Source organism: Tupaia chinensis, unplaced genomic scaffold (genome assembly GCF_000334495.1).
Source record: "Tupaia chinensis unplaced genomic scaffold, TupChi_1.0 Scaffold000184_1, whole genome shotgun sequence".
Classification (NCBI taxonomy): Eukaryota; Metazoa; Chordata; class Mammalia; order Scandentia; family Tupaiidae; genus Tupaia; species Tupaia belangeri.
In genome coordinates, this window is record NW_006159659.1 from 3,932,811 (window position 1) to 3,952,894 (window position 20,084).

General features: G+C 39.6%; 1 protein-coding gene across 1 annotated transcript in view; it reads left to right on the forward strand.

The window, feature by feature from the left end:
• PTCHD1 (patched domain containing 1) overlaps positions 1–20,084 on the forward strand; it is a gene marked incomplete at its 5' end in the record, with an annotated part of 60,103 nt that overhangs the window by 485 nt on the left and 39,534 nt on the right. The gene's annotated exons all lie outside the window — the stretch shown is intronic.

Consider the following 20,084-nt stretch of genomic DNA (forward strand, 5'->3'; position numbering starts at 1 on the left):
CTGCAGCAGTTGGGGCGGCGGCGTCCACGGTGCTGTGGTCGGTGCGCTTGTTTTGGATGCAGTGGGCTTGGGGGCGGGGAGGTTTTGGGGTAACTGGGCCAGGCAGGAGCAGAACAAGAGAAGACAGTCTGGAAAGTCCTGTGACTTGAGAACAGAATACTATGCTTACGGGATTCAAAGACACCCCTCCCGGTCCCCATCTTTTTTTCTCTCTTCCTCTAGCCCCGGAGTGCTTTTGGGAAAGGCCGCTTGAGAGGGTTGGGAGGGAGTAGAGGATTGTGAGGCGGGATGGTGAGGAAAATGCCTCCCACCCAGAAAGAAGTGTGGTCCCTGGTGTGGACGAGGGGCTACTGGGCTGCCCTCTTTCCGGGAGGGGAGGGAAGACCAAGGTTGCCCTCTCTATCTTCTAGGGTAAGAAATGATGATTTGTAATTCGCAGTTCTTTCATCTCTCACAGTTACTCTTCTCTGAAATGCAAAAACTTCTTTGGGAAAAGAGAACCGGTTGATTCACTTGTATTTGGATGCATTTGAGCTTGGGCATGAGGGGCAGAGCCAGGAGGGTGAGGGCGGATGCCAGGCTGTGTGTTCCTGAGAAGATCACAGGAACCCAACCCGAGCAGCTGATTAGAGGGTGACACTTGCAGAAACCAGTTGTGCCATCAAGCCCGAGCTGGGAATTCGATGTGGAAAGTGAGGTTAATAGAGATAACTTTCAGGAAGTTCTTAAGAAAATCGGAGGAGTGACGACTAGAGATGAAACAGTGGGAGACCACAGGAGAGAAAAGCAAAAATAGGTGAGAACTTCCATCTGAATCCCCGGTGGGGATTGTGGTGCTTGTTTACTTAAGGTTCTCTTTGGGGGAGGGCAGGCAGGAGCCAGTCCCAGCTGGAACTCCAGTTTCAAAAGATGGAAGGTGCTGTTTTTGTGTGGTCTCTGGTCCAGATATGAGACTAGAGATTGGTTAGATTTTCTAGTCTACTTATCCCAAGGGCAATCTGCCAGTGAACCTGGGGAACTCTTTCCTCTTCGTTTTCTCTGGGTAATACTTTATCCCCAGAGACAAGCTAATTTCCCTCTATTATTTCCCTCACTCTGTTGACATGTTATCAGTCAGCAATTAGTAATGAGGAGAATCTGACTAGGGACTTAATAGAATTAGGACCTTCCCACATAGAGTGGCTCATGGTATTTTTAATGGCACACAAATCATCACACATGCACTCAGTAACATTAATCTCAGGATGGTTGCTTTTCTCAGGATGATAATTCCAACACTGAAGTGGTTTTTTTTTTTTTTTAAATTTCTGTGAACATATTTGACATACAGATAAATACTGCTCCAAATGCTTTCTTAAGAAAACATGTAGTAGATTCATCATGGGCTTAAGGAAACTATAATTTACACAGTCCTGATGGTTAGAAATGCTCCATCTTTTCATAGATGATCTACTAAATAATGTTTCTCTTTATTTATTTATTTTTTTTGAGGTGATGTTTCCACTGACTTCCCCTCCACCCTCAACAAACCGTCACGCCACTGTGACGGGCAGTCACCAGTTACATTCATTCTCAAGGTTAATGAGACATCAACAGGCGCATCAGATCTTTTTCCAACTGGACTCATTCTCCCCCATTTTATTTTGATCAGTTCATAACTGAAAACAGTATTAAACGAGAAGGTTGGGACTGGAAAGAGGGAGGCTTGCTTTACCTCCATGTATAAAGGGCAACTTTAAAGGGCAGTGATTCAGTCAGTGGATTGTTTTAAGAAATGGAATGTTTTTTCATGTTCTAGGTGTCTGGGTAAAATAAAAACCAAGCCAAACAGTGGTCATAATTCATTTGTAGCTAATGGCTCTCTGGCCAAATGAATTCATACTGCTTATAAGACACTCAGACCTATGAAACCAAGGGAATTTACTTTTATTTTAAATTAAATATATCCATTTTTATTTTCTATACCTAGTCCCTAATTTTGTTAAGTATGGAGCTGGGGAAGAAGAAAATGGACCTTCAGTAGTCATGGTGATGTAAAGTGTGGGAGTGAGCACTTATCACCCCCCCCCCCCTTAGGGATGTGATGACTTGTCCTTTACAGAGGGTGTTACAAGTGAAAGACTCAATGTTATTGCCATTACTGGTGTTATTCTGATACTTCATTACTGGCATCAAGGGTAGCACTGACAGTTAACACTGTGCACAACACCAAATAGTCCCTGCCTGTTTTATGGCATCGCATTTGATGTGAATTGAAGTGGCCAGAGCATAAACAGGGTTTGAGGGTTTCTCAGGCCCCACTACAAGCAACCTGTAGAGTCATGTGAGATACTACTACAAACATAAAGAGTAGACACATTTTTTTTCCCCTCATCATGTTTTGGAGTTTCACCTATTCAATGGAAGAGATCCTTCTTGGAATATTGGTCCAGCTACTTGCTAGCCAAAACTAGATGGAGGGAGTGGTGACAAAAAATAAAAAATCAGGTTGATTTCATGTAATGTAATTGGCAGGATCACAGAAATAAGATCTATATTTGAAAATCCAGCCAATCTGATTTGGAGGAGCTTTCTTTACTCTGTACAAGTGGCATGACTATCATACTCTCACTCTATAGTATAGAATTTCACCCCAAACTGTGAGGAGGTAACTGTCCCTAGCAATAATTTCCTCTGTGGGCTACTGGCAAAGATGTAGTTTTACACAAAAGCGGATGAGATCCGATGGTGCTGGTAAGGGCTCAACCATTAATTTCTTGAATCTCTTTAAATAAATGTTGATCCTCAAAAGTATTCATTTCACTAGAAAATTAAATTTACCTCATTACATCTCTTAAAATAAAGTCCATGATGTTCATCTCAGAGCAAATTTCAAAGTAGGGCTTCACAAGCTTTTATAGATATATTTCTTCATGATCACCTAAAATGAAGTGTAAGAAGGTCTCATTGATAATTAATTGGTCTGAGCTCTGACCAAGAAAATACTTTATTTATTCCAAAATAATTCATGTAGGCTCGGAATCAGTTTCCCTAGTCCCTTTATAGCACTTTCTCGGTTATAACCGTATAGTATATTTAAATACAGTAAATTGGGGACAGTGTTGTTATTCCATTTTACAGGCAAGAAATTTTCTCAGTAGCTAACAGACTTAGGCTAGCCATGGCCTAGTGGTTAAGGCAGCTGGATTCCACATGGCCAATCATGACCCAGAGACACTGGCTGGAAAAATATGCCAAGGATGTGTGCATACATGCCCAAAATCTTGACAGGAGGAGAAAATGGAGGAGAAGGGATTGTGGTGGGGCCATTGTCTATTGGGGGATGTGCTTCTGGCTTTCCTTCTCTCCCTCTCTCTCCCCTTCACACCCCTATAACCCCCACCTCCATGAGCATACATGCCCTCTGACAAATTAAAAAATAATAGTAGAGAAGTTAACAGACCTGTCAGAAAGTTGGAAAATGGACAAGAACAGAGCAAGGACTGGGACTCAAGGTTTTAAACACCAAAGTCAGTACTCTTTCCACTATAGTGTACTACCTCTCGTGTGACAAACTATTTGAATTTTTTAAAAATGTACATTTTTGTTAGCCAAATGAAGTGTATTTGGTCTAAGTCTTATATACCATCCTTTGTTGTTCTAACAGTGGTAACTAGGTCATAAGGCCATATTCTTTACTGATTCTGTCTTGGTGTCATTAAAATCCACATATAGAAACTCCAGATGTTCAAAATAAAGCACAAGGTATTGATAATTAGTAATATACAAAGGTAGAAAGATAAAAATAATACTGGAAAAATCTCTGGGTGATTGACCATAGCTATTTCCTGTTAGGGTGTTATTCATGGCACAGGCTGAGTGTATTCAATATTGGTGCCTGACACAGTCCCTGGTACATAGTAGCTATTCAGTGAATACTTGTTGAATGGCCCTTTCCTAGTGTACCCAGGCTTTATATTACTGGAAAGAAAATTCCTTAGAAATTACATTAAAACGTATTTTCAAAATGACGTTTTTATTTGTACAACTATATAGGCAGTTTCTGGACTTCTCTTTTTCCAGGTTACTGTTCTTTCTTCCTTCATAACCTCCTCACTCATTTCTAAGCATATTTCTGTTTTTAAAACTAGGTAGAATAATTTTCTTTGAACAATGTCCTCTTCTTCAGAAGAACCTCATCTGATATTTTATTCCAAGCCAAGGGAAGGACACATTGTCACTAAGCAAACAATTTCCCTTTACGAGGAAATCTTGTTGTCCAAATACCAAGTTTCTATCTTATTTAAGCCTTTTATGTTTAAATACATTGACTAGAATTAGCTTGCAAACAAGGTTAATAGAATTTAACTTAGAATTGTCTAATTCAGGCATTACACGAAGGGTAGTATAACTGCTAGCTCAGAGCTGCAAAGACCCAGTAGCTGGATCAAGATGCCAGTTTTTTTTAAATACTCTCAACATTTTCAGTCAATATGGGAATCACCATCGATTCTTCCTTTACAATCTAAGGATCAGCAAATTCAAACCTATTTGGGACATAAAATGAGTTTTTACATTTTTAAAAGATTGCAAACAAAACAAAAGGAAAAAATATGCAGCAGAGACCGTATGTACCTCACAAAGCATATTTTCTGTCTGATCCTTTACATAAGAAGTTCCTATATTATATTGGAAAATCCCATAATGGAACAATTTCAGGAAGTTAACACTGTTAAAATAACCTATAAGGAAGTAGTTCTCAACCAGCAGTGACGATGCCCCCCAAGGAAGATTTGGCAATGTCTGGAGACATTTTTGGTTGTCACAACTGACAGCAGGTGGGTACGCTACTGGTATCTACTGAGTAAAGGCCATCAGTGCTGCTAAGCGTCCCACAATACACACTACAGCCTGCTAAACAAAGAATTTTCTCTTTAAATGTCTGAGTGCTAAGGTTGAGAAGCCTTCCAGTTTGTATGTTTCTGTTAGGATTTTCTTTTTCAGTTACATTGATTATGTAAAGTGAAAAAAGAAAAAAAAAACACGCCACTGAGAAGTTCACATCCAGAAATCTTATAAAACTTTCGGGATAGATATTGCCATCGCTGCAGTGAGGATTTCTTGGACAATGGAGCAGAAAGCAGATTCTCGAGTGTAATCTTACCCAAGGTGCAGTTATTTTGCTGTCTCCTGTCTCCTATAGCTCCATTCCTTATGGTCTAAATCCTGCCCATTGTAGAGGAACCCAAGAAACTACATGCAATCTAACTGAAGGGCAAAGCTGCTCAATCGACACTGGCCCGTGAAACTTGTCAATTAGTAGAGTGTCTATTACTGACATACCCGAAGCCTCAATCTATAGTGTTGCCCACTTCAGCCAGGCTTCTTCTGACAGTGTGTAAAACTCCACTGTGAGCTGTGACCTGCTGAAGAGGCAGGAGGCAGCGTTTTGTTGCCTATTCCAGCTGCTCTGCTTTTCTGAGCATAAAATGACAATAGAAAAGCTCGCATCCAAGGAACATGAAATCAAAGAACCTTGGGTTTAGAAGGCGTCTTAAAGGTCATCTCCACAGATGCTGATGGTAGAATCTGCTCTTAGCATCTCAAGGTGCTTTGTTTTGTGACAGGTGCCATGATGCCTTGGGCAGTCCGGTCTCTTCTGAGAGTTATCCAAGTGGCAGATAACTCTTAGAAAAAATTGAGCCTAGGCCTTGAAAAGGTAGCATTTGTACATCTGCTGGTCCAGACAATTGCCTTTTACACTTTAATTTTGCACTTGGGGAAAATCAAGGAGAGATTGAAGTTGCTTTTCATTCTCTTTTTTCTTATAACAGTTGCATCTAAAGAGTTGAAGTACAATCTTAAACTGTTTGACATTCAAGCACATTTTATTTTGTGTCACTAATATCTCAAATGTCCACCCCATTTGTCTCATTTAATTTGAGGAAGTAATCTTTTACTTCCCCATTCAAGTAAGCATTTGAGACAAACTTTGGTTAAACTGTTAATTTAAACTAAAATTCAAATGTAAATCCATAGTGTGAGAAGAAGCCCACCTTTTCAATGACTCAGATTGTGTGTGTGTGTGTGTGTGTGTGTGTGTGTGTGTGTGTTTGTGTGTGTGTGTGTGTATATAAATGATAAGAGAGTGTGTGAGCAGGGCCAGCAGCAGGTGGCATGGTAGTTAAGGTACTGGAATCCCACATGGATGACCATGGTTCATATCCTGGACTCAGCAGCTTGAAAAATCACATGGGGTGCATGTGCATATATACCCAAAAATCCCAAGAGGAGAATGAAGGAGAAGGGATTGTGGTTTGGCCATCTCCCCAGGGGAGTGATTTCTCATTTTCCCTCTCTCTCTCTGTCTCTCTGACAAGTGCATGCACCCTGTGACAAAAATAAATAAATAAAGAGTGTGTGATCACACATCTGTGAGAGAGAGAAGGTGTGTGCACTCTCAATAGGATTTTATCATTCCACGATCCCTTTTCTTCAACCCTCCAGTTGTCAGGATCCTGGGTGCCCACATGCATACCAGGCATATTTTCAGGCTGACCCTGTGATCCAAACCTGCAGTCAGCCATGTGGCTTCCAGCACCACAGTTCAGTATGTTACGCATTGTGCCACCTAGGGCGGGCCAACTCATGGTATCTCAATAGACGCCAAATTAGAGTTAGGGAAGGATGATTACTTTTTAAATGAACCATGAAACTGAACCTTTCAGGATTCACCAAACCTACAAACTTCACAGAATAGTTGAGCATTTAACTGGTGACTCCTTATGATAAATAAGAGAAGAAAGCTCATACAAGTTGTTTGTTTTCTACCTGAGAGGTTGCAGCATCCTGTGACACAGGAGTTAGGGAAATGTGAGTTGCTCATAAACTGATCAACTTTGACTTTGTGAGTTGGGCTATCTGGTACCTGACTTTGGAGCACAGTGTGAGCCCCAAAGCAGACCTTTGCAGTCACATGCTTGGTAACATATCACAGCAAGCAGGCCTGTCTGCAGCACTGCCTATGTCTCTACTACATACCCAGAAGGCCAGAGAACTACTGAGGAATCCTGCCAGACTGATTTAATGACCAGCAGGGGAGGTGAGTAATCTCTAACCTTGGGGGGGGGAGTAAGCTCTAACCTTTAAAAGACAAGGGGGGGGGGGGAGAGGAAATCAACACCAATTGTTATTTCATATGGAAGCCCTGAATAATATGTCATGCCTTTAACTTCAAAATTCCTATTTTGAACAAAAGAAAGCAATGAAGGAAAAGAGATGCTATTTTTATCTTCTTGCTCTCTAAGAAATCCTCTGGAGAATATTGTTCCTGGTATTTTAAAAGATCCCCACTCTTAGGTCTCCCACTTTATGTTTAACTCATGGGCTCCATTTATAGTCAAGATGAGGATTTATTTGAGTGTAACCACTTATCTTGGAAGGTGATAACAGGAAAGGTCAATAGGGATGTAGAAAAATAAAATAAGGTTTAGCAGGAAGCCAGTCATGGGAGTATTATCAAGCAACTTGTGGGCGACAAGGACCCAATCTCATTGAGGAGCTCTTAGAGACACTGTGGAACATGTGTCTGAGAAATCCCAACAGTAGGTGAAGAAGCTGGATATTTATTTTCCAACTCCAGCTATTATTGGTTGATACAGCTGCACACAGGAGGCATTAAATCTTTGATATTTCCATAAGCTATATTTGCCCCTACAACTGAATTTTTTTTAAAAAATTATTTTATTTATTTTTTTTTGCGTTTGTTCTAGGGCACGTGTGCTTACCAGAGAGAGACAGAGAGAGAAGAGAGAGGAAAAGTAAGAATGCAAACCACCAGGTCTGGGACTCGAATTGCTGTTGGCCATCTGGGAGTCCAGCACCACAACCACCACACCATCTGTTGGCCCCACAACCAGATTTGAAAAGAAAGGGAAAAGAAAAGTAAAGAAAGAAAAGAAGAAAAGAAAAGAAAAGAAAACTCAGAACACAAAAATGGAAAATTATCTGCTGATGATAATGTATATGGTAATATCTTTGACTGGAAAGGAATACAGTGTATTAATGCCAGGGAAATCCCTTGTGTGTGCTGTAAAGATGTACGGTGGTCGTATATGTAAAAGAAAAACAAAATAAGAAAAAACAATTTTAAAACCCTCAGGCAGAGAGCTGAGGTGTTTTACTAAGTGACCTTGGCATATAGAAGTGTGTGTGAGCTGAGAAGATATGGAAGCATCTGTCCATCTAGAGTTATACATCTAGGGATTTGGGGCCCAGGTTCTAGAAGAAATCTAGAAAGAACCACTGGACACTGGCAAAGATCATTCCAAATAGAACCTAGACACCACCAGGACTTGTGGTTTTAGATGTAGAACCTCCACATTTGAGTGACACATTATCCAGCCATTCTCTATCATTACAGAAATCTGCAAGTCCTAATCTTCAAACATCTACTTTTGTTCTCTCTAGAATACTCTCCCTCCTTTCATTAAGGTCCAACTCTCATACTTCCTACTTTATGACATTTTCTCAGAATTCTCAGATTTCTGACTTCTCTTCCATACATCTATATAGCTTTCACTTATATCCACATTCTTCAATGCTAACTGTAGATCATTATATAATTTGCTCTATTATCATGCAAAAGTTTTTCCTGAGCAAAATCTCCAAGGGAAGGAACAATGTCTGATAATACTGCCAAATCTCTTCTAGAGCCTAGCATAATGTGCAGTATGCAGCAGACACTCAATAAATTGTTGCTGGTTGATGGCATGTAGGATGACAAATGTGCTCTCCAAATACAATTTTGCCTGGTGGCATGACTGTATGATATTATAGATCTATCTTAATTTTTCATCCTTGACAAATCTTGATTTTAAACTTGATAAGCAATAAGCATCTATTGTGCTTCCAAATCTGCTGATCTGCTGGCATTTACTTTATATGAGGATAATTTCTTTCCTTTTTTTTTTTTTTTTTTGGAGAGGTTTTTGCTATAGGGCGCATGTGCTCACCCGAAAGACAGAGAGAGAAAGATAGAAAGCGAGAAATCACCCCCCAGGGGGGATGGCCACACCGCAATCCCTTCTCCTACATTCTCCTCTTGGGATCCTGGGCATGCACGCACACACGCCCGGTGTGAGTTTAAGCCGCCAGGTCCGGGAGTCGAACCGCGGTTGACTATGTGGGAGTCCAGCGACATAGCCATTATGCTAACTGCTGGTCCCTGAGGAGAATTTCTTAGAAAACCAAGTACCTGACTACCTCTAGTCCAGCTACAGTTTGGCAAGACACAAACTAAACCTCAGTCCTCATTCAGAGGATCATTCCTATGTGGGTGGATAGGTAGAATGTTCTGCTGTTCCTAGTAAGCACTCTGAAGTCAACTTTCCAAATAACACATGTTCTCAGTTGCTTGAAGTACAGTCTCAAAACATTGACCATACCCATACTCAAATGTAAACATGAAACACACTTTAAAAAATTAAAAATCAGTGGTTTTCCTGATCATTTCACCCATGTTCAAGAGGTCACCATTGTGATGTTATCTAGCCTCACTCTTGAAAGTAAGCTCAAGGTAACAAAAAATATTGTTCTAAGAAGTGAACTTGAGAAAAAAATAGTACTGGTACAAAATCGACATATCTGAGAGTTTACGAAGATACTAGAACTGCTAATTTTTCATCATTGAAGGTGGAGACTCCTTTGCCCATTCTTCCATGAGGCTCTCCTGCTGTCACTAATACCATAGCTTTGTCGATTCCTTCTAATTGTCTCAAGAAAAAAATTCATCTCTGCTGGATAGCTATCATTATAAGTGGTCACAAAACCTTTTTAATATTTAGTACCTTAATTTGCTGAGGTTTGAATAGCTGGCTTTTGTTTTTGTACTTGTGATATATATAGCATTTAACCAAGTGGTCATACTGAGTAGTTTATTTGATTGCTCTCAGACTTTTTAATGTGCACATACAGAACTTGGGCATCTTGTTAAAAGGCAGATTCTGACTCAGTAAGTCTGGGGTGGAACCTGTCAGTCCTACATGTTTTCAGGTGATGCTGATGCTACTAGTCAGCAGACTATACTTGAAGTACTGAGGCTCAAATTTACTATTGTGAAGAGAACACTGGATTTGGAGTCAGGAAAGCCAAGCTTAAGTACCACGTCTTCTAAAGTATGACTGTAGGCAAGTTCCTCATTTGCATTGGGTAGAATAATAGCATGTCCATCACCTGCTTAAGGTAAGGATACAATAAAATAAGGTACATGGAGGCACTGTGTAATCATAGCCTTTCATAAGGCGTGTTATCATTATTACTATTTGCTTTGAAAATGACTGTTATTTCCTCACATGTGCCAGCTCTTTCAGAGTCATTATTGCCTGTTGAGTAAATACACATGAAGGCGTTTTTTCCTTTGATCCAACAGGCAATAATGGGTGCTCAATCTACATTCTCAATACTCAGATTGGCAATTTGTTGGCCTTTAATGACTCCATCTGAGTCATTACAGACGATTGGATTCATTCTACTGCTGAGTATGCAGCTCCTCCTCCCGCAGAAAGTTCTTGGGCAGGCAGAGCTGTGGATGAGGATGGGGACATTGCATTCCAGCTTATCCTGGTGGTTTCTCCCAGCTCAGAACCTCATCTTTACGCTTGAGAGGGCTTTGCACACAAAGGAAGCCTTCACTTCCTGAACAGAAAAGTGCCTTTGAAATTAAAAGTTCTGGGAGGCTATGGGCTCTGGTTTCAAGGTTCTCTTCACCACTCCTTACAGCACAGCAGGCCAAAAAGAGATTTTCCTGCAGTTTTGGTGTGAGTTGATAATTCTCCTCTCTCACTTAATTTACATGACCTACAGTGTTTCCCTGGGAAATCTTGCCCACATAAGTAGATCTACACAAACTTCAAAGTGAAGAGTGTCCTCAGAATTGCCAGAGATCAGGAGAATGAGGCAAAGTGATAATTGTAAAGCCCTTTGAAACTGAAGTATTGAAAAATTTTGCTGACTGGGGAATTCGATTGCTCAGGTCAGTGCACTTCCTCACACACTTTTTAAAAATTTATTTTTATAGGGTCCTAAAAGAAATCTTTAATTATTTAGGATCCAAATCAAATCCTCCAAAGAAGATTCCTCTGTCTACCTGGCTCTCTTATGCTTAATCTCTTCAAACAAAACTAACCTCAGTGTAAGTAAGGGCTAGCAGTCCTCAAATTTGTGTTTTGAATTCCCTGGAAATTTCTGTGAACATGCAGATTCTTACTCAGTAGGTCAGGGGCAGCAGGCCTGAAGTTTTGCACTTCTCACAGGCTCCTAGGGAGGCTAATGCTACTGGTCTGCAGACCATACTTTCAATAGAGCCAGTCAGTGGACCTGAGGAACCTTGTTAAACCTTTGTGTATTTTGAGTAATTAGTCAGTACTGTTTAATTGTCTCTATATCTGAAGCAGTGGTTCTCCAACTTGAGTAGATATAGCTCCTGGAGAATTTGTCCAAACACAAACAGTGGAGCCTACCCCCAAGGGTTTATGAATCAGTAGATCAGGGGTAGAACCCAATAATTTGCATTTCTCACAGGTCCCCAAGATGATGCTGTTCCCGCTGGTCCAGGGAACACACTTTGAGGGCAAGCCACTACTATAAAGCATCCTATTTACTAATTAGCTGCTAGGACTAATTTCTGTGATGCAGTCTCTCCTTGTAGAAGCTGACTGACATGTACAAACAGGATGCAAAAGTTATTTGTTCAGCAGTTGATTCTAAATGACGGCGTAATAGTTTTTCTGCAAAGGGTACTATATAAATCTGCATATTTGAGGTTTACAGTGTAAGATAGGCATGTTAAACTGAGGGGCCTGCTCTACAGCCTGTTTCCAGATGCTGAAGTCCAGGAAAAAGTGACTGAGTAAAGGAAAAGACACCCTGAGATAGAGAAAAAGAGATACCTACCCCCACACAGAGAGACACACAATTGATGACATTGCTACCATCAGCACATACACGATTGCCAAAGCTTCCTTTCTTCCAAAGACTTCCCATGCAGGGTCACCTACTATTTGCCTTTGCAGAAATTTCCCTTAAAGCAGACTGTAAGGCACAGTGGGCACAAATAGGAGCTTCATGCTGCATTTGAGACAGGGCCCCAGCTCAGTGCTTGTGTTAAAGGAAAAATTGCTCATAACATTGGCTAAAGAATGGTAAGGCAGGCTTTATTCACTGAGATAGGTATATAGACTATAGCAATGGGTTTTTGCAGTAAGGGAGAGAGATCAGGCTTAACTCTGAATACAAGGAAAAATGGGAATTTATAACCAAGGAGCTGAGTGAGGTCAGTGGATGGAAAATTACTTAGAGAAAACATCAAGGGTAAGAGTAGGGTGGGATGAGGTGGGGTGGAATGTCTGGGGGATAGGTTCTTCTTTAACCAACCTGACAGGATACCTGCTGAAGGCAGCCCAAGGTGATCAGACATTACCTAGGGAATCATGGGAATTGAAGACTTTGGTCAGATACCAAAGATATGAAGAGTGAGAGATACAGGCTAAATGGATTTAGCAGGATCCTTGCTAAAATTGGGCTATGCAAAGACAAGGAAGTCTAAAAGCTGAGGCCTAATTGGGAAGAATGTTCAGAGGACCCTGACTAGAGTTTGGTTAAGGAGAAAGTCTTTGTTGGTTGCCAGAGGTGAGTCATACACAGGGAAGACCCTGGCAGCTAATGTCTATTCTCAACTATTGTTTGATGTGAGGGCTGTTAGAGGTGAAGAAGAGCTTCAGCTCAAGTTCAATAAGTACCAGTTTCGGCACAGTGTAATATACATTGCTTCAGAACCCCAAAGTTTTGTCTCTGAGACTGCGAACTATCAATGTGCCCATGATCGAGTCACTTCACCTACCTGGGGATCTCAGCTTCCTCTCCTATACAATGGAATCTGCAATATTTTCACTGTGAAACTCACCCAGTTTTCTCCATTAACAGTGGCCTACTTTCCAAGGGAACAGACTTGCCCAAACACACTTCTGAAACTCTATCCTAGGTTCCTCTCCTCCACAGCCCCTTTCATCCTTCCTGCTATACCTAAGATGGGTGAGACTCAACAGGGATCAGAGAGTCAAGGAAACAGGTGTAGAACACTGCATCCAGGAAAGGAAGTAGAAGACTGGGGTGGGAGAGACTATACCACAAGAGAAATACTTATGAAGGTTACAGGCCTAAGTCACAGGCCTGCTAAAAGACTGCAGTTTCACTGGAAGTTGAAGTTTCCCCCCTTCCCATGCTTTACTACCACATCAAGAGACCTAAAAAGGTTTTCAAAAAGTTATGGAAAATGTGCATTATGAAAAAAACTGTGCAGAGATTTAAAAATTTTTTGCACCCAAATAAACTATACTTTATTACAGTTTTCCACAAACTTTATACACTTCTTTCATAATAGTAGATTTCAACTGAAAAAGCAACATGACACAGATGGAGGAGGAATATGTAGGTAACCCAGCATCATCAGGAGAGACAAAAACCAGGACAATCAAGGAATTTGAAGCTTCTGGTTTCTATAGCTGCAACAAACATTAAATACAAACTGACTCCTAGATTAACATAAATCTTTACTGTAAAGACCTGTTTACCTCAGTTCCTATTAACTGCTAAAAAAAATGTCCAGCTTTGGTGAAAAAATTAGAAGGCATTCTGAAAGAAAAACATAGTCTGAAGATCCAAAGGAAGCATTAGAACCAGACTTGACATGGCACAGATATTAGAATTATCAGACAGGAATTTAAAATAACTATGATTACTATGTTAAGGACTTTAGTAGAAAAAGTAGACAGTATCAAGAACAGATGTATAATATAAGCAGAGGAATAGAAACTCTTAGGGTGAATCCAAAGGAAATTTTGGAGGTTAAAAAACACTGTAACAGAAACCAGCAGATAGCATAATGGTTATGTTGCTGGACTCCCACATGGCTGACAGCGGTTCAAGTCCTGGACCTGGCAACTTGAAACTCACACCAGGTGCATGTGTGTGCATGCTCAAAATCCTGAGAGAATGGAGGAGAAGGGATTGTGGAGTGCCCATCCCCCTGGGGGATGATTTCTCACTTTCTGTCTCTCTGGCAAGTACACACATGCACCCTATAGCAAAAACCTCTCTAAAAAACAAAATAACCACTATAACAGAAATGAAAAATGGCCTTCATGGTTTCATCAGTAGACTTAACATAGCTGAGGAAAGAATTAGTAAGCTTGAATACAGGGCAATAGACACTTCACAAATTGGAACACAAAGAGTTAAAAGAGTAATGAAACAAAAACAATAACAACAACAAACAGAACATCCAAAGATAGGGGCAAGTATCAAAAAGTGCAACATAATACATAATTCAAATACCAGAAGGACAAGCAAGAATGAAGCAGAAGACATATTTGAAGTAATAATAGTCAAAAACTTTCCAAAATTAATGACAGATGCCAAACCACAGACCTAGGTAGCTCAGAGAATACGAAGAGTAATAAGTACTCAAAAAATCACATTTAGGCATATCATATTCAAACTACAGAAAACCACAGACCCAGGTAGCTCAGAGAACACCAAGAGGAATAAGTATTCATAAAGTCACATTTAGGCATATCATATTGAAACTTCAGAAAACCAAAGACAAAAGAAATCTTCAAAGAAATTAAGAGAAGGAAAAAACACCTGACATATAGAGGAATTAGAATTGCTTCTTAGCCTTTTGGCTAAGATCAGGTGTAGAGGAATTAGAATATGAATTGCATTAGACTTCAGGAAAAAAAAAAACAACACAAGAAGAGAATTGGGTGAAATATTTAGTGTTGAAAGGAAAAAACAAAACAAAACCAAAAGAAACTACCACCAGCAAAATCTACAGCCAGTAAAATTATACTACAAAGCAAAGGAGATATACTTTCTCAGACTTTCTCAGACAAAAACCGAGAGCATTCACTGCTGGCAGACCTATCCTACAAGAAATGTTAAAAGAAGTAGTTAAGGCAAAAGGAAGATCATATAAGTCAGAAACTCATATACATAAGGCATGTTAGAGAAGGAAAAAAAAAGATAAACTAGTTTTTATTCTTAATTGATCTAAAAGATAATTGTTTATTTAAAGCAATAATAGAAACAATATATTAGGTGATTATAAAATATGGTTAAGTGAATGAATGGCAGCCATGTCACAAGAGAGGTGAGAGAGGAATTGGGAATACTCTGTTTTATAACTGCACTACTTGTGAAGCAGTATAATATTATCTGAAGGCAAACTTAGATTAGTTATAAATGAATATTTTAAGTATTAAGACAACCACTTTTTTCTAAAGTACATTCATGAGCTGCATAACATTTTGGTCAATAGCAGACTGCATATATGATGACGGTGGCATAAGATTATAATAAGCTACACAAGATAGCCTGGGTGTATACTAGGCTATACCATCTAGGTTTGTGTAAATATACTTTATGAAGTTTGCACAACAATTAAATCACCTAATGATATATTTCTCAAATTATATCCTGACATTAAGTGATTCTTGACTGTATAATTGATATACTAAGAGGAAATAAAAAGCTCAATTAAAACCAGAGAAGGCAGAAAAATAGGGGGGAGGGAATAAAGAACAAATACAATTACTAGAGAACAGTTACAACCACAGTAGATATTAATTCAATTATGTCAATAATCATTTTAGATGTGAATGGTATAAATACATCAAGTAAAAGACAGTGATTATCAGTGGATTATGGGGAAAAAAGGACCCAACTCTATGTTATGTATAAGAAACACATTATATTTTTAAAAATTAAATGTATTTATTTATTTTTAATTTGACCAGAGAGAAACAGAAAGAGAGAGAGAGAATGTGAGAAAGCAAGTCCCCAGATCTGGGATTCGAACCATAGTCAGCCATATGGAAGTCCAGCATCTTAACTGTTACACCACCTGCTGGCCCCAAGAAACCCATATAAAGACTCAAGCAGGTTCAAATGGAATGGATGTAGAAAGATATACCACATTAATAATCAAAAGAGTGCTAGAGTAGCTATATTGATTTCAGACAAAGCTAACTTCAGAATGAGGAAAATGACCAGAAAAAAAGAACATCACACAATAGTAAACAGATCAGTTCTCCAAGTTTCCTAAACATATATGCTTATGACAAGAGAGCATCAAAACAAGGCAAGAAATGAAGAGAGAAATAGACAAATCCCTATTATAGTAGGAGACTTTAACATCCTCCTATCTGAAATTGATAGAATAAACAGGCAGAAAATAAATAAGGGTATAAATAAACTGGACAGAGTAAGAGACAGGATGTCTACAAAGGGAAGATTCATGATTCAGTTTTTATAAGGAGAGCTCTTATAGAAGTTTAGAGGTTAAATTGGAGAAACAAGACATTAGGGATAGAGAGACCCTCTCATCCACCCAGGGAGCTGATGTAAGTCTACAAGTAAGAGATTTGGAATAGGATAGAAGAAGGAAGGAGATGTATTAGACCATCATTTTCCAAAATGTATTCTGCAAAGGCTCCCTTTGGTGTTTTAAACACACACACACACACACACACACACACACACACATACACACAAAACAGTCTTTATGGTTAAGTAATTTTAGCAAGCTTTACGTGGCATCCCCATATGAGACCCTCATGTTCAATGCACATTATCATATTAAAAGATCTAAAAGGAGCCAGCAGGTGGCACGATGGTTAAGGTGACTGGATTCCCACATTGCCAACCATGGTTCAAGTCCTAGAACCAGTCGCTTAAAAATTATGCATGCCCAATTATGTGCATGCCCAAGATCCCAAGAAGAGAATGGACAAGGGATTGTGGTGTGGCCATCTCTCCTAAGGGGTGATTTCTCACTGTCCTCTCTGTCTCTCTCCTCTCTGATGAATGCATGTAGCCTAGGACAAAAACTTTTAAAAAAAAAAGCACTAAATATTTCCTTTGTAAATAAATGCATGTAACTCTGTCCAGTTTAGCATTTGTAAAATTTATTTGATATGGATACTTTTTACTTTTACTTTTTTGGATGACTACTATTTCTCAAGGAACGAATATGCTTCAGAATATACACTAAAAATACTAGCCCCCAATTAGGGAATGGAGTCAACAGGAGTTGAGAACCACTGGATCTGGGAGTAAAAGAGGGAAAAGTGCGATGCTGGCTTAAAAATTTTCCACCTGAAGGAATAGAAAGAAAATGTTGATATCAACAATAATAGGAAACAGATGTAAGAACAAATTTGGATGGAAATATTTAGCTGTTGGGTACATGGGAGTTGAAATACTGCCATAATGTGTATTTGCAAATCTTCTGGAGGCCAGTGGAAATTTAGATTCAGAGTTTGAAAGAGAAGGTGAGGTGTTGATGTGAGCTAGAGATTGGTCAGCATAGAAGTGACAAGTTAAACAACTGATGTTGAGTTCATTGCCCATAAAGAATTTATTCTAATAAAACAAGATTTTTTTGAGAGGTTTTTGCTATAGGGTGTGTACGCTTGCCAGAAAGACAGAGAGAGACAGAGACAGAAATTGATAAATCACCCCCCAAGGGGGATGGCCACATCACAAACCCTTCCCATTTGTCTCAAGGTGGGCATAAAGTATAAAGAAGAAATGAAAGGTGAGGCAAGTTGAGAAAGTTCACACAGTATATATTTACATTTCAGAAGAAGAGTATGGATTATATAGAAGGAAGGGTTTCTTAACTACAGGAGTTGTTTGGTCTATGAATAGCTCATTAGGGAAGACTGCAATGACCTATTGGGTTGTCGGAAAAGTCGCAACATATTTTTTCTATGCAAAAATGCATCATGACTTTTCTGACAACCCAATAGAATGATTTCAGTAGAAATTAGGATAGTGTGACTTCCAAGCATCACACAACCTTCAAATTCAATCACATATGTTAGCCCTGGCCACAAAGCAGAATCACCTGAGGAATTCAAACATACCATACCCAGTCCTCACATCCGTAGATGGATATCCCACTGGTCTGAAAATAAGGTTGCCTACTCCAAATGTGGTCCACAGATTGACAGCATCATCAGCATTGGCATTCTGGGGTTCTTGTTTAGAACTGCAGATTCTCAGGTTCCACCCGGAATCAGAATCTGCATTTTAACAAGATCCCACATTGATTTTTCTATTCGTTAAAGTCTAAGAGAGCTTGGGACCAGCAGGTGGCATGGTGGTTAAGGTGCTGGACACTCCCACATGGCTGACCATGGTTTGAGTCCTAGACCTGGTAGCTTGCTTTTTCACTTTCCCTCTTTCTCTCTCTCTCTATGTATATCTCTGGTCAAATTAAAATAAAATGAATGAATAAAAGTAAATAAATAATTCTAAAAAAAAAAAGTCTAAGAAAGCTTTGTCTAGAGGCCAAAACCTGGGTACTTTTTCTGAACTCCAGTAAAAAATTCTAATGTGCAGTCATAGTTGAGAACAATTGCTATTGGGTCATCAGGAAAGTCATGATGCATTTTTGCATAGAAAAATGCATCATGACTTTCCCAATGACCTAATAGATATAAATAATTGATAATTTAAAAACTGTATTAAGCTCTAGGAACCAGCAGTTAGCGTAATGGCTATGCCGCTGGACTCCCACATAGTCGACCGCGGTTCGTGTCCCGGACCCGGTGGCTTAAAACTCACACCGGGCGCGTGTGCGTGCGTGCCCAAGATCCCGAGAGGAGAATGGAGGAGAACGGATTGTGGTGTGACCATCCCCCCTGGGGGGGGATCTCTCGCTTCCTGTCTCTACGTCTCTCTCTGTCTGTCTGGTGAGCACACGCGCCCTATAGCGAGAAACCTCGCAGAAAATAAAAACTGTATTACGCTCATGTGATAAAATTTTGTAGTAATCCACATGCACAAAAACAATGCACGTAAAAACTGATGAAATCCAAATAAGGTCTGTAGTGAATATTAGGTCGTTGGGAAAGCCATAACATATTTTTCCAGATAAAAACGTGTCATGACTTTCCCAACACTCCACTAGTAGAGTTCCAAAGTCAGTTTCGTGGTTTCGATAATGTACCATGGTTATGCAAGATCTTATCATTAGGGAAAGCCAGATGAGAGATACACAGGAGATCTGAACTATACTTGAAGCTTCTTGTGAGTCTTAAATTATTTTAAAATAAAAAAAGATAAAAAGAAAACATTATAAGCTAAAATAGAGCCTGTTTTGGATGAGGAACAGCTGTTTTCCATCATTTATGAAGTAAACAGACTCCATCATTCATTCCAAGGGGAGCAGAAGATTTCAAATAGAGGAAAGACAGGTTTAAATTTGGGTTATAAAAAAAAATTCTGGTGGCAGTATGGAGGGTAAACTGAAAAGAAAAAAAAGTGAGGAAGTTGTTTCTGTCATCCAGATAGATTATAAGGGCTGGAACCAAATCAGAAGCAATGAAAATGTAGCAGTAGAGGATGAATTTCAGAGATTCTAGAGGTAAAATCAACAATGAACGATGCAAGCCTTCTCAATTTTCACCATGTGTTTTAGTTCCCTGTAAAGCTTTTGAAAATACAGATGCCTGTGCCCTGGCCAAGAGAGTCTCATTTAATGATGTGAAAGTGAGCCCAGGCATCTGAGTTTATAAAGTTCTGAACATGGTTCAAACGGATAGTGTTGAGAGGGGCTGGAACCCGAGGTTTAGGCTGAGGAAGCAGAAAGTACAGAATGAGCCTCATGGGTTTTCTCTTCCTTTTTAAAATTTAAAGTCCAAGCATAAATCTTTTCATCTTAAACCCATGAATGTGCCTCACGGGTTTTACTATGTGCCTCATGGGTTTTCAATTTCAATCTGAGCACACAAGGAACCAGCATGGGATGAGCATACAGCAAAGACACAGCCAGAAAAAGGGAAAGACGGACAGTCCTTCTTCCACTTGATTTATGTTGAGAAAAAATTGTAAAGCTTTGAATTAAAATCAATAATCGTTGTAACCTAGTTATCTTCCATGGCTTATCTAAACAAATGTGTGTGTGTGTGTGTGTGTGTGTGTGTGTGTGTGTGTATTTTTTGCTAAGGGTCCTGCACACTTACCAGTGAGAGAGAGAG